The sequence below is a fragment of the Ascaphus truei genome, chromosome 3 (assembly GCF_040206685.1).
Source record: "Ascaphus truei isolate aAscTru1 chromosome 3, aAscTru1.hap1, whole genome shotgun sequence".
Taxonomy (NCBI): Eukaryota; Metazoa; Chordata; class Amphibia; order Anura; family Ascaphidae; genus Ascaphus; species Ascaphus truei.
In genome coordinates this window covers 111,564,169-111,578,266 of record NC_134485.1, presented here as the reverse complement: position 1 = coordinate 111,578,266, position 14,098 = coordinate 111,564,169, and the positions used below count along the sequence as shown (strand labels likewise).

General features: G+C 40.9%; 1 protein-coding gene across 1 annotated transcript in view; it reads left to right on the top strand.

Moving 5' to 3' along the window:
• Positions 1–30: 30 nt before the first annotated feature.
• Positions 31–14,098, top strand: part of SMPX (small muscle protein X-linked) — a 74,504-nt gene continuing 60,436 nt past the window's right edge. The window contains exon 1 of the mRNA XM_075589351.1: positions 31–55. The gene's annotated coding sequence lies outside the window, so the exon portion shown is untranslated. The remainder of the gene's footprint in view (positions 56–14,098) is intronic.

Genomic DNA, 14,098 nt, shown 5'->3' with positions numbered 1-14,098 from the left:
TGATACTCCCCCCACCACCGCAGAGCACTCAGAGCCTCCTGTTCCAGTTAAACAGGTACACACCGCACCAGCAACACCAGGTAGCCAGATGATCTCACTTAGGGTGGGGGAACAGGTACTACACTAAAAACAGTAAAATACGTTTTTTTGTTTTAAATGTAGGGCATGCTCAGGGGGCAAAATGCTAACATTACACAAGTTAAACTCATATAGGCTTCTTTAACAGTCTAAAGGACAGATGGTATTGCCCATGAATCAATGTTAATAAAGACATACCGGTACGGCAGTTTAGGAAAAAGAGCTAAATTATTCAAAAGCCCCTTTTTACACGTTATAATTATACGGGTGTATTTACATTATAATAACTGAAATCCATATACCGCTTTAAAAAAAAATAGTGAAAATTTGGGTTTGCAAGTAAAAAAGTTTGTAATACTGTGCACCACTGTGCACCACTCTGTAGAATCACATCTAGGGGTAATTTAATATACTGTATAATGAGTTACGACCATAAATCTGCCCATTAGTATAGGCAGGTAGTCAAATTATTGTCCTCCATAAACAAGTTGGTAACCCTGTGATTATTTTTTGTTGTCGCTTTTGTTGGAATGGAAACACGAGCTTACTGTATGCAAAACAACCAGGTGAAACAGAGACTGCTGCTGCTGTCTGCACAGCGATGTGTGTTCTGAAACTGGAGCCATTTTTCCCTGCCTCTTAATCTTATAGGGACAAGGCTACCAAGTATGACAAACTCTATATTTAGGAAGAATAACTCCAAGCTATGAAAGGAATCCCTTTCATACTTAAGCTATCAAACCGAGTTTATCTCCAAGCCCCCGAGGCGGCTCTCAGTACAACACAGGCATACAGCTCTCTAGCAACGTATACTGTATATCAGTTGTACTGAAAGGATCCCTGGCAAGATCCCCACAGCTTGTAATAGAAAAAAAAAAAGAAAGAAGAGAGACAGACAAGGGCTTGATCCGTGTCACTGGCTCCTGTTGGTTCAATCGCTATCCCTGAACTGTCCTTCAAGAAAAAAAAAAAAAGGAAACAGCAAGGTAAGCAGAATACACACAACTATTTTTCATGGGAATATTATAATTAATAGCAGCTTAATCTAACTTTAATTACCTTATTCATGTTCTTATCGTGTATTTTTTTTTTTTTTTTTTACATGTTTGATGATAGTTTGACCTACTTTGTCATTTTTATTGTTTATTTATAAAGCACCAACAAATTCCCCAATGCATTGCAATGGGTGGAGGGAGGGTTAAAAGCCGGAAAGTATTAAGAAATGTGCTTTTTAATAATAATAATAATAATAATAATAAAAAAATACCCCTTTGCTGTCAGAGAGGCCAGCAATGCATTGTGATCAGTCACACTATATTGCAATGCATGTCAGATGAAGGAGTTTACATAGTGATCAAAGATACAAAAGGTCTCTGCTTGTACATCTTGCATCGTACACTGTACATTCTAAGGAGAATTGTGAAGAATATGGGGTTCTATACACAGAATAGAATAAGTACTGTATGTAAATACTTGCTTATTTCACATCATGTTTTAAAACAGTTGAGCTACTGGAAACTCATATCACGCGACTTGTTTTGGTTCTTCATTGCCCCAAAAGGAAAAGCTCTTCAGCAGAGAAGCAGTAATAATAACAGGGCACTGCACCTAGCCTCTTACTTTCTGCAGTTACGACAGTAGTTCATTTAACCATATTATTTCTTGATGGATTTGTATTACATTGCAAATGTTTTCATAAAAATCTTTACTGCAATCAACAACTTTTGTGTAATATATATTTTTCTAAAAGTCCTTCAAAAGTAATTAATATTGCCTATGCATTTTCTCTGTTTTGCCTTTATGTTTTTGATAGCATTTTCTGCATGGCCCATCAACAATGTATTAATGACAAATAATACGTGAGCCCCTTCACTGCCAGAGAAGCTTGTAACTCACAGATTTCTTGCAATGAAGAGGTTAACATCACTAAGTCAATGTTTCAAAGGTCAAATATTAGGCATGGATACTGCAGTTATCTATTACTATGTGGAGTGGTTAGAAATGTCACCCTGTGGTTGATGTACTGACATAACAGAAGGGAGTGGAATGGTGCAAATGGAAGGAGAAAACATAAGTACCAGAGATGTTCTTTTAAACATGGCATGATAATTAAGATCAATTTGTTATTGCTTATTAAGATCAATGTTTACCTGTTTATAGTTTGGTTAAAGTCCCAAATTAAATATGAAACATCAGTCACAGTACTTCCCGCTTGCCCATGTTGAAATGCCAAAAAGTATTGTGAACAGTCTATGCATTGTGCTGCGGGCTACAGAAAATGGTAATTTTGCCCTACCTCTGATCACTGGATACTTTGTGAAAGCCACACCCCAAAAACGTATACTACTCCCTGAATAGAAGTGGTTTTCACCAGAAGAGATGATGGGATTGTAATTTTAAGGGTGCACGTTTGCTTCAAGTATCCTAAACACTTGATCTAAAACAGTGGTCATTTACAAGTACTACTCTACTGTTTTTGCCAGATTAAAAACAAAACAATTTTTGGTTTAAGGATTGTAACTGTGACAGGGAAACTCTAAGCTTGCTATCTCCTCCCCCGGAATCTTACAGAGGGGTTGAGGGAATTACACCTTAAAGGGAAAGCAAAAGTTGACAATTCCAATTATTTGACCTTGTGAATGGGATTAATGTCACTTTCTGACCTCCCCAATTCCGGGTTTGGAAATTAAAATGGTTGTAAAACCTTGAGCAGTCTGAAAATATCCATAGAGGCATTTTAGTTATTAACTTTTTGAGTACGGGTGGGGTCATGATGCCAGAGAGCCACAACCCTCTGGCCCCGTGCGGTCATGTGACCACGGCAGCCATTTTTCAGAAAACCGAAGAGGAGAAGTTCTCCTCTGCCATTTTCCTCACAGGGCAGATCGCATCCTGTGGTTCATGGGAATGCAGCATGGGATCTAACCAGAACTAGGGTTGCCAGGTGTCCAGTATTGAACTAGACTGTCCGGTATTTGGACACACTGCCCAGTATTACCTCTATTGTTTTACTGGACATGTATGTTTCCGGTATTACCTCTCTGGACATAGTGACTTTACGGCTTGGGGGGCAGCAGGATTTCCCCAAGTAGGTCTCCCTACAGAGCTGTTGCTAGGGGTCTGGGTAGCTTCCTCCATCCTGATTGGCTGCATTACCCAGCGCCAGCCAATCAGCAGAAGGTGTAAGGAGCCTAGGGGTGGGGTCATGGGGAGGAGGAAACAGCATGGAGGAGAGCGAGGTGTGTGTGTGTGTCTGTGACTCAAGCGCGTCGCACCTTTCACCATTGTGTCCAGTATTTTGAGAAGCCACCTGGCAACCCTACAAACAACCCTGGGCATGATGCCACTGCGTCACGGGGTCTCTGGAGTGCCAGACCCCATTACGCAGTGACTACGGTTTGAGGCACCCAAAGGCTGCTCTAATCACTATAGAAAAATAAAGATCTCCTTCCTTTTTACCATTGCAAACACATTTTGCTGCGATTTCTCGCAATGCCATCCTTTATAAATTCTATTGTGCAAGTCTGGAGATAACATCTGCTAAAGATTTGCCTCCTTGGGAGGTTAAAATGGCGGCTGCCAGTCACACTCACTAAGAAAACAGGTTTCTACAGTAATGGCAACAATATGCAGGTCTAAACTGAGGGGGGGGGGGGGGAAGAATTTGAAAATTAAAAATTAGTTCTTATTGTGCTGAACTGCTGATCTATTTGTTTTTTTTTTGGGGCAGGGGGAGGTGGTTGGGGGGGGGAGAGGCCCCTCCTGCACTAAAGCTGTAGTCAGGTTTGACATTCACAACAACCATCCCAACCCAAAACCCGAAATCACATCTACATTTTCCTTTCATTGCTGTTGCTGCTTTTGAGAGGACTTACCCCGGGTTGCCACCACACCGGGTTTCACCCAGAGACTACGGGTTTTGGCCTCGTATCTCCGGGCAATGTGTTTACCTGGTAAACCTCCGGGTGGCAGAAACCCTGGGTGGGCAGGCAGGCGGGCGGGCGGCGGAGACACGGCATGCTCCGGTATCTTCCCCCTGCAACTGTACTCAATATGGCCGCGCGGCATCTAATGGCGCTGCGTTGCAGAGGGAAGATGCCACTGGTAGGTAAGAGCAGTTGAAAAAAAAAATGTCTCCGGGTTGGCCTTCAGTAGAAGGTGGCAACCCTGGACTTACTCCTTTGTCAAACCCACTAACATTGACAAAAGGAAACTCAGGTTCGTCTGTGTTTTTCATAATCGGAAATCTATAGCAGTACCGTCTAAATCAGGGGCGCGCAAACTTTATTTGCTGCGCCTCCCCTGCCTGCTCTCCGCAGTTAGAGCATCCCCCCACCTTAGCTCACGCGGCATCATATGACGCCACGTGACCAGCGACATCATTTGACGTCACGTTACCGTGGCAACCATGACCGTGGCAAAAAATCGAGCGCCCCCTGGGGGCGTGCCCCCCAATTTGCGCACCAATGATCTAAATATAGAAAAAACTTCTGAAGTGACCACTTTGAGAGGAGCGTTTTTTGAAAGCAAGATAGGCTTTATCTTTTCTTGCACAAACATGTCTGACAGTAAAAAAATTAAACGTTATAAACGTGTGGTTTATATACCATTGATTTAGTCTTTAGCACACAAACTCATTCATTCAGCTCTCTCTTAGGCTGGGGCCATGGTACTGCAGACCGTGCGGAGGCGTCCGCACGCTGAGCGATCAGACTGCCTTAAGACAGTGTTCGCGTCCATGCGGCGTGCGGGTGCGTCCGCACGGAAGCAGGAGTGGGCACGCGTTGCGTTAGAAATCAGTTAAACTGATTTCTCAGTGCGACAGGCCGGTCACGTGAGTGGTTAGCTCAATGAGCGCGAACCAGCTTCGTGACGTCACTGGCCCGCCCCTAGACATGCCCATGGACGGCGCGTACCATGGCCAAAAAACGCACCCGCTTCAAGCGGGTGTTGTCACGGCCGCGCACGCCTCCGCACGGCGAAGTCACTACGGACCTGGCCTTACACGTATCAGCTAATACTTTGGGGCTGGCACTGGTTGTTGAGAGTCGAACTTTTTGTTGGACCAACAATAAGATTGAATCCAAAGGGCAAAGATACAGAGCATTATGATCCAAATCACTTTACCTTTTGTTTCAACATTTCCCTTATTCCCTCTAGATCAGGGGTGCCCAAACTGGGGGGCGCACCCCCCTAAAAATTTTCGGGGGTGCATGGCGGTTGCAGAGGCTCATTAGAAGGAATGTCCTTTTTTTCAATTAACGGTCCACGGTTAAAGTGCCGGACTTTGAATTCTCCTTGAGCAGAAGGGACCTTTTATACGTGTATCAGTGTTGACTTCATCACGAATATCCGCTGACATTTATTATAAACGAATTAAGTATAGTTTAACTCTGACTTACTTCACAATGTTATGATCAAGTGAAAATATTCCCATTGCCTTGTCACCAAGACCCTGCAAATGGAATATAAAATAAACAATATCACTTAAAAAGAACCTCTGGACTGGACCAAATACATTTTCCACTGAGTCTGTTGACAATGCCAAAAATAGAATCCGACAATGACAATTGACAATGAATTAGGCTTCCCAGAATCCAAGTTGTTAAAGTGGACGGTTTCAAAATCCAAACAGGTCACACAAAGGATTTACATATAAGAGATGCATAACCTACACACAATTATCTGCTCACTAAAATGCATACAACAATATATCAGAAGAAAAAAGATAAAGAGATGGGATCAGATCAATTATTGACTTATTATAAAATTATTATTATAGATAAATCCGGATGAAAGCTCTATATTGCTGAATGCTAGAGCTTTCATCCAGATTTATCTGTAATATGGGTTAACTAGGAGACACTCTGTCAGACATACTAAGCCTGTCATTCTGTCCAGTTACCTAGCTCTGAGATTGATTTATTCAGTCTGACACATATGGTGCTTTGAAAGCACACTGCCATTTATCTGCTAAGTTCACTGTATGTTACCTTTCAACTTTACCTGGCGTAAGACGTTGTCAGCAGTGACACTTTGTCAAACAACAACTGTCTGACAATCTGTCCAGACTCGCAGCCTAATTACACTCACTCACTTTTTCTGAGTGAGTGTCTATCATTGGTACACGATCAAATATAGGTGCAGCATTTCTTTTATGCATTTAGCCGTGGGCAGGATATGTGTTCACATGATGTTCAACTGCACGGGAGCTACAATGTATAACTGTCTGTACATTAACACTAGGAGTGACAAACAACGCTCCAATATCAATACTTACCTAACAAGGATTTAGGTGTTTATATAACCGTAAGTGTGTACTGATGTGTTCACACTACACCGCACTGATTGTCCAGAGGGGGGCCCGAGATGTTATTAGTGTTACATATTGACACTCACTAATACATTTGACCACAGGCATTATACCCCCAGAGTGCAGTACATATCGGGATTCTCAGCGTATCCTTACCATACCCTGCATAGGACACTTAGTAACCATTCTAAGGTTGGTTATTAGCTACTGTATAGATGTGTTTCTGCATTTATATGTGATGGCTTTATAGCCCCACTTATATGTTATAGTGGGTTCCTATACCCCAACTCACACCCACTTCATTTTAATTCGCACATTAGATTATAGGCAAGCCTCAGTTGAGGCGTAGGTTCACTTACCTATACTATTTTAATTTTGAGTTATCTCCCAATAAAGTTTATTTTAAATAATTCATTATTACATTACAATATTCCTTCCGATGTTATCAGTGGAGTAGCTTTTTCAGAGTGCTCTCGTTATAGGGGTTTCTTTTTCTATTGTTGTGCATTCTCTATTGCCCCTGATTGTAGCACCTTAAGCCAGGCTGTAGCGAGGGTTTACCTTTCCCTCTCCACCCCCCCCCCCCTTTCCCAAAGTGTTTGCCTTTTAAAAAGTGTTGGCAAAGATCTATGGGCCCTATCTTATATTTTTGATGTGAGAGCAGAGATGCCAAAATCAGTGAGATTTGGGGGTTTTGAACCCAAAAATGAAATTCCATTGGAGCCTATGAGACGGTTGATGCTAAACATTTGTGAGAATGAAAACCAACAAAAGTGTATGATCATAGTGGTGAAGAAAGATAGTGATACGGTTTCCCCCTTTCAAGGTCACCGTAACTGATAAGTTAAAATGTTATGTAAATAACAGCATTGGGACAGTGTCAAATATCCCATTGAAACCAGATTTGATCTACTTGTATCTGCTTAACTACAAAGCAGAAGCCTGACAGCTTTTTGTGTCGCTCTACTTGATATATTTAATACACTGTATTTTTGCAAGAGTCTGAAGTATTATCCACTCAGAACAATTGTTACCAAATGCTTTATGAAATTGTCCACGTTCTTGGTAGAGATTAAAACAGAAATTGCTTTGGGATTATTTTACAGCACATGTTAATGTACTGTTCTGTGCAATAGGAATTTCCTAAGTGGGGTTTGCTACAAAACCGTTCAACCTAACTAGACAGAACACTGGTCCAACACAGCTGCACATCCTTCTGCACCTTCTCAAAATTATTTTTAGCTTATGTTAACCATCTATTACTTTCTAAGGAGATTTATCACAGGAAGGTTGTACATTAAGAGATCATGTTTCCTATCAGTATACTTTTCCGGTGCGTTTTGCGAATACAGTCGGTTATCAAAAATATTAGTAATGGCACACAATGGACAATCTTTAGGTATTTTAACTCTGATTTGTATATCTCCTTGATATTCAACTCAGTGTAAGCATTAAATTGTTGAAACAGTTGCATATTTTCGTATACAGTTTGCATTTATAATTTTTCTCACGGAAAAGTTGAATAAGTTAAGTTGGTTCTCCTAGAATATGAGGATACAAGAAGAGTAATATAATAGACTTTTAGGACATAATAATTTAGTGTGTATCTTGCCATCCTTTCTCAGAATTAACAATCACTGTACTAAGTCTGATGATCTTACTTGGTATTTAAACCCCCCCCCCCCCAAAAAAAAACAACCTTTCCAAGCCCTTTTTACAGCAGCCAATTCTTTTGCTAGTAAAGATTACAAGAGCTTTCATTTAGCATTGAAAGGGGACTGCAAAGCCCCTGAAATCTTTTAAACCCAAATGGTTACATAATAGGAATTATAAGAAATATTGTTAAGCTTTCTTCACTCTATATGTTACATTACATAACCAGTTTAAAGGTACATTCTGACGCTGGACAAAAGGAAGTGATAAACTGATTAAATCTTTTAAGTACTGTATATACATTTTTTAAACTTTGATAGTTTTCAATTGTATTTGGAACGCTGATGATAAGGACTTATTTTTCCACCTTAGTAATAACATAATAGAATTAATTCACGTCATCTACCAAATCAGAGGACCAGTTAGTTAAGGGGAAAGAATGGGGAAGATAACAGTTACAAAAAAAAAAAAAGGACAGGAACAGGCCAAAACATCCCTAAATCTAATGTTACAATGTTTGCAAAGATCGTCAAGGCAAAACCTTATTTAATAGTGTTTGTGTGTAAAATGTTCAGGATATGTAGATTCCAATGTACTGTCCCCACATACTAAAGTGTGTTAGAGCATTAATATAGACCACTGGACTGCATCTGATGCTTGAGATTTAAGATTTAATTTACAATTAAATGTATACATGCACAAAAAGTAATAGACAATTGCGATACACCCAAGGTAAGGTGCTGATGTCAATGATATTTTAAATGAGTAAAATCTTGTTGATTTAAAAAAATAATATATATATATATATATATATATATATATATATATATATATATATATATATATATATATATATATATATATATACACATGTAGTCGTACCAGTATTGTAACATCGCCGGAAGAAGAGATCAGTGTATCTCGAAAGCTCGCACAAATAAAAGCATTTCGTTAGCCACAGAACGGTATCATCTATTTATTTTTTGATTATATATATATATATTTATATATATATATATATGTATACAGTATAAATATATGTATTATATCAAACGGAAATAGCCGTGTTAGTCCAGTTGCGATAGTGCAGAATAAAAGGACTTAATGCGGATAAGGGGTTTCTCACACACTATCACAATTGTTTGTAAATATCCTGCATACAGTACCTCTCTTCTTATCGACACCCCCCCCCCCCACAGCATCCCCATGCCCCTCCATGCTGTTCCTTGTGACAGTTTTACACCCTCCCATGTCTTCAAAAACTCTCTCACCTTACCTTATCTACATTACATCTCTGTTGGTTTCATCCCCCCCGCCCCCACTTGCTCTCCCAAACACTGTTTTAGCCATAGATTCCTTTGTTAACCAGTATTGCTGACCTGAGGAAGCGAGGAGAACTCTCGAAAGCTTGTCCTATGACAAAAAGTGTTAGTCCAAATAAAAAAGGTATCACCTAATACTGAAGAACTAATTTATTCTGTAGTATATATATAATATATAATATATATATTTTAAATCAACAAGATTTTACTCATTTAAAATATCAGTGACATCAGCACCTTACCTTGGGTGTATCGCAATTGTCAATTACTTTTTGTGCATATATACATTTAATTGTAGTCCTTAAATCTCAAGCATCTGATGCAGTCCAGTGGTCTATATTAATGTAGGAGGGGGGGCGTGAGCTCCGGAGCAGGCAGACAGGGGGGAGCAGCAGGAAAAGTTTGCGCTCCCCTGCTCTAACCCATTTTTGTATGTGGGGAAAGTACATTGGAATCTAGATATCCTGAAAAAAGAGATGTAATTCTAAGGGCAATCAAAAGCTGCAGCAGATGTATACAAATATGTACAGTATGTTGGTTTTAAATTGGGACTTTTACCCTTGATCTAATACAGTTTCTTTTTCCCAAGTGATGCAGCAATACAATGTTGACACATTACCCCCACCTTACTGTACTTTGAGTTTGCTGTAATACTCGCGTGAAAAGCCATAAATGTATATTTTATTTGTCCAAGTTTACAAATATATTAAATATATCTTAAATGTTAAATATAGGTTATTGTATGATTTTTATTGCAGTGCACAAAAACTAGATGTGCAATAGTTAAACAAAAAAAAGGATAAATATGTGTCTTTCACAAGTAGGAGCTAAATTAAGAATGTGCCAGTTTAATCCAACTCAAAATCTAGGTTTGTTGGGTGAGGGGAAGCAGACAGAAAAGGTGATCTATTTTTGCTCATTGGCCTGTCACTGTGCTATTTCTCTGCCAATAATGAGGGCAGCGTGAGCTTGCAAAAAAAATCAACCCCTTGCAGAGCAATGTATGGCTTAGTAGTGAGCATATCATCTGTCAGGAAGTTGTGCCTGGCTTTGGTCAGTCTCAGAATGTCCCTGTTCAGTGATCACTTTGTCCTTGGAGAATATATACTGTACACTTAGCTACTAACTGGAAAACAAGTCTTGAAAAGAAGGCAACATTATACTGTTAATGCCTAATCTAAAGCACTGAGCTCCAATTTTTTAATAAGAAATCGTGTGCCTTGGAAAGTGTGTTCTGAAAGAACTGCAGTCATAGAAGATCCCTATAACAAGTTTCAGTGCTTTCTGTTCCTCCGGACAACGAGGGCATTATGAGCAGGGGGTAAAATAACATAGTGAATATATGAAGCAAGCATTTTTAAACGCGTATTTTTTATTACTAGACTGGAGAGGCAATTTAGAACTATTGACCGGTGTCCTCAAAGATACAGACCCCATTCGTTTGTCTGCATCTTATCCACATTTCCCCCAGCAAACCTGCTTTATTTACTCCATGTTATACAGTGGTCAAGCTGCAGACTTGCAGAGGATTTTGTGCACTAATCTGCAAACAAACACGCTGGGCATGTCACTTACTGTAGTTTCCCACAGTACTTATTTTTCAACGACTCCTTGGTGCTTTTCCCTGCTGCTGCACTTGTTCAGCTCTTAACCTACGAGAGTAAAGAACAGGAGAGCAGACCACTCTAACCGTATAGTGACTCCCATAACCTTTTGAAAAATAAGCTTTCTTGTATCAATAATGTACTGTACCAGCGCAGTCCCTCCCAGGACGCAAATTACATTTTCTTTTTTACACAAATTATACAGCTTTTGACAACTTTTCAATTATTTTGTATATTTATTTAACTTACACACGTGATAACCTGAAAATGGGGAGAGAAGAGAATATCTCTAGTTACACCATTTTGTATACGGTCACTGCCCAAGTTAGGCCTATGTTTGCTAATTATGATGAATTTAATTTGCTTATTTCTGAAGATTGATGTGACTACTGGTCCCAATAGAGACACCTGCGAGGAAACACCATATTGTCTTGCCCTGGTAACTTGTATGGTGAAGAACAAGATGAACAGCACTCCAGCCGTGTAAATAAGCAACATTGATTGGCAATAGCTCGATGTTTAGGTCCTTATTTGGGCCTTTAAGATCTTGTACCCCATAAAATGTCTAGAAACATGCTTGCTTGCATGATTATATTTAATTAAGAAGGCAGATTACAATTTTTTTTGTAAACTTGCTCTTTATTTTCCTCAATTTCTATATTAGTAACTTTAAATATTATTCAGAATTCTAAAGGAAATATAATATGTTGGCCTTCAATATCTTTTAATTAATTGAATACTTGAATTGCATTGTAGAAGAAATTAGCCACTGCATTGGAGAGCAGACAATTTATTCTATTAACATCAGTGCACCAAGGAGGTCCTCTATGCAAGCTTCCTGGTCAATGCCACAATGGTAATTAAGAGTGGCTGTATGGAGTCACAGGAGTAGTTATATGTGGCAAGATGGCCTGTAGCCGAGGTCAGGGAATAGTCCACAGGGAATAGTCCACACGCCTGTAGCCGAGGTCAAGGAATAGTCCACACGGGTAGTTTCATGTTAATGAAAACGTTGAGTGGCTTTATTTTCTCCACAGCATAACATAACATGTTGGCACACTGTCCCTTTAATCACCAAAAACATGACAAAACAAACCCTGCTCCACATTGGCAAAACTGACTAACACTTCAGGCCAAATTAACAATTCTTACTTTGGTTGAAAGAGTTAGTTGGGAATCCATCTGGCTAGCAGCTCACATAGAAGAGTTCTGTGGTCTGAGGCAGCCAGCTACTACCAGTAACAACATCCTTATATACCAGCTGGTTATCAGGTGTCTACTTACATCCTGATTACCCAGCTTTTCCTCCGGAGTTAACCTTCTGAATGCTGGATGAAGCACTCAGACGTATGTCTCCCAGGCATAACTGATAGGGGTTGACTTCACCCTGCCAAATACCTCCCCTGTTTGTGTGTGGCTAAGGCCCCACACGGCTGAAGCCTGACCCTCCAGTCCTTCTCTTGACAAAAAATCGGCATTTCTATGGTCCTTCCCAGGTCTATGCTCTATATAAAAAAAGAAGGGTTGGAGGGCCATATACCACCTGGTCAACCTTGAGTTTTTGTTTAACCATTTCAAGGGTGCATGGTCAGTGACCAGGGTGAAGTGTACACCAGCGACATAATGTCTCAAGGCCTCAATTGCCCATTTTACAGAGAGGCACTCCTTCTCAATGACGGAATACCTCACTTCCCTTGAGAACAGTTTCCGGCTCATGAACAATATGGGGTGTTCAACACCATCAAATTGTTGGGACACAGCACTGCTCCCAGTCCTACCTCGGAGGCATCCGTCTGGATTATGAAGGGCTCTTTAAAATCTGGGCTCCGAAGAGCAGGGCCCTCTGACAGGCACTTTTTTAACACGTCAAAGGCATTTTGGCATTCCCAAGACCAACTAACTTGGGTCGGGGCACTCTTTTTGTTAGATCTGATAGGGTTGCAGTAATTTCTGAAAAATTTGGTATAAACTGCCTGTAATACCCTGATAACCCCAAAAGGGAGCGGACCTGTGTCTTTGTCTGTGGGGTGGGGACTTCCTTTATGGTGGCCATCTTGCTGGATGGTGGCCTTACTATCCCTCCCCCAACGGCATAGCCCAAGGATTTTGTAGTGGCTTTTCCCAGGGCACATTTTTTTGGATTGGCAGTGAGCCCTGCTTCTCTTAAGGACGATAGGACTGCCCTTAACCTTTTTATATGGGACTGCCAGTGCCTGCTATAGATGACGATGTCATCCAGGTAGGCCGTGGCATATGCCCTATGGGGTCGTAGCACCTTGTCCATTAACCTTTGGAATGTGGCTGGAGCCCCATGTAACCCAAATGGCATAGTGACGAATTGGTATAAACCGAGAGGGGTGGCGAAGGCAGTTTTGCATTTGGATTCTTCCGCTAAAGGTATCTGCCAATATCCTTTCGTGAGATTTAGGGTGGAGATGTACTCTGCTTTTCCAAGAGAGTAAAGCAATTCATCCACCCTAGGCTTTGGGTATGCATTGAATCTGGATACAGCATTTACCTTTCGGAGATCCACGCAAAACCTCACCTTCCCATCTGGTTTAGGGACCAACACTATAGGGCTACACCATTCACTGTGGGACTCCTCGATCACGCCCAACTCCAACATGTCTACAATCTCCCTCTCTACCAGGTCTTTTTGGCCCTCTATATCGTACTTTTACGCCAGGTTCTGTCTCAATCCTATGGGACATTAAATCAGTCTGCCCTGGCAGCTCAGAGAAAACATCTGGGAACTGGTCACATAATTCTAGTAGGTCTGACCTTTGTTCCGTTGTTAACTGCCCTCCCATGGGAACCTGATGGTCATTGTACGTACTACCCTTCGGAGGCTGTGGACCCAAATCCGTCTTTCCTTCCCGAGGGTGGATGAACAGCGATATCATCGTTTTCCAGGGTTTCAGGAGGTTTACGTGGTAGTTTTGTTTACCCTTCCTGGACCCTGGTTGAGAGATCTCATAGTTCACCTCCCCAGTGCGGCGGAGAACTTGGAAAGGACCCTGCCACTTCGCAAGGTGTTTACTCTCTGATGTCGGTAGAAGTAGCATCATTTGGTCCCCAGGTTGGAAGACCCTCAAGCGGGCATTTTGGTTGTACTGCCTCTCTTGACG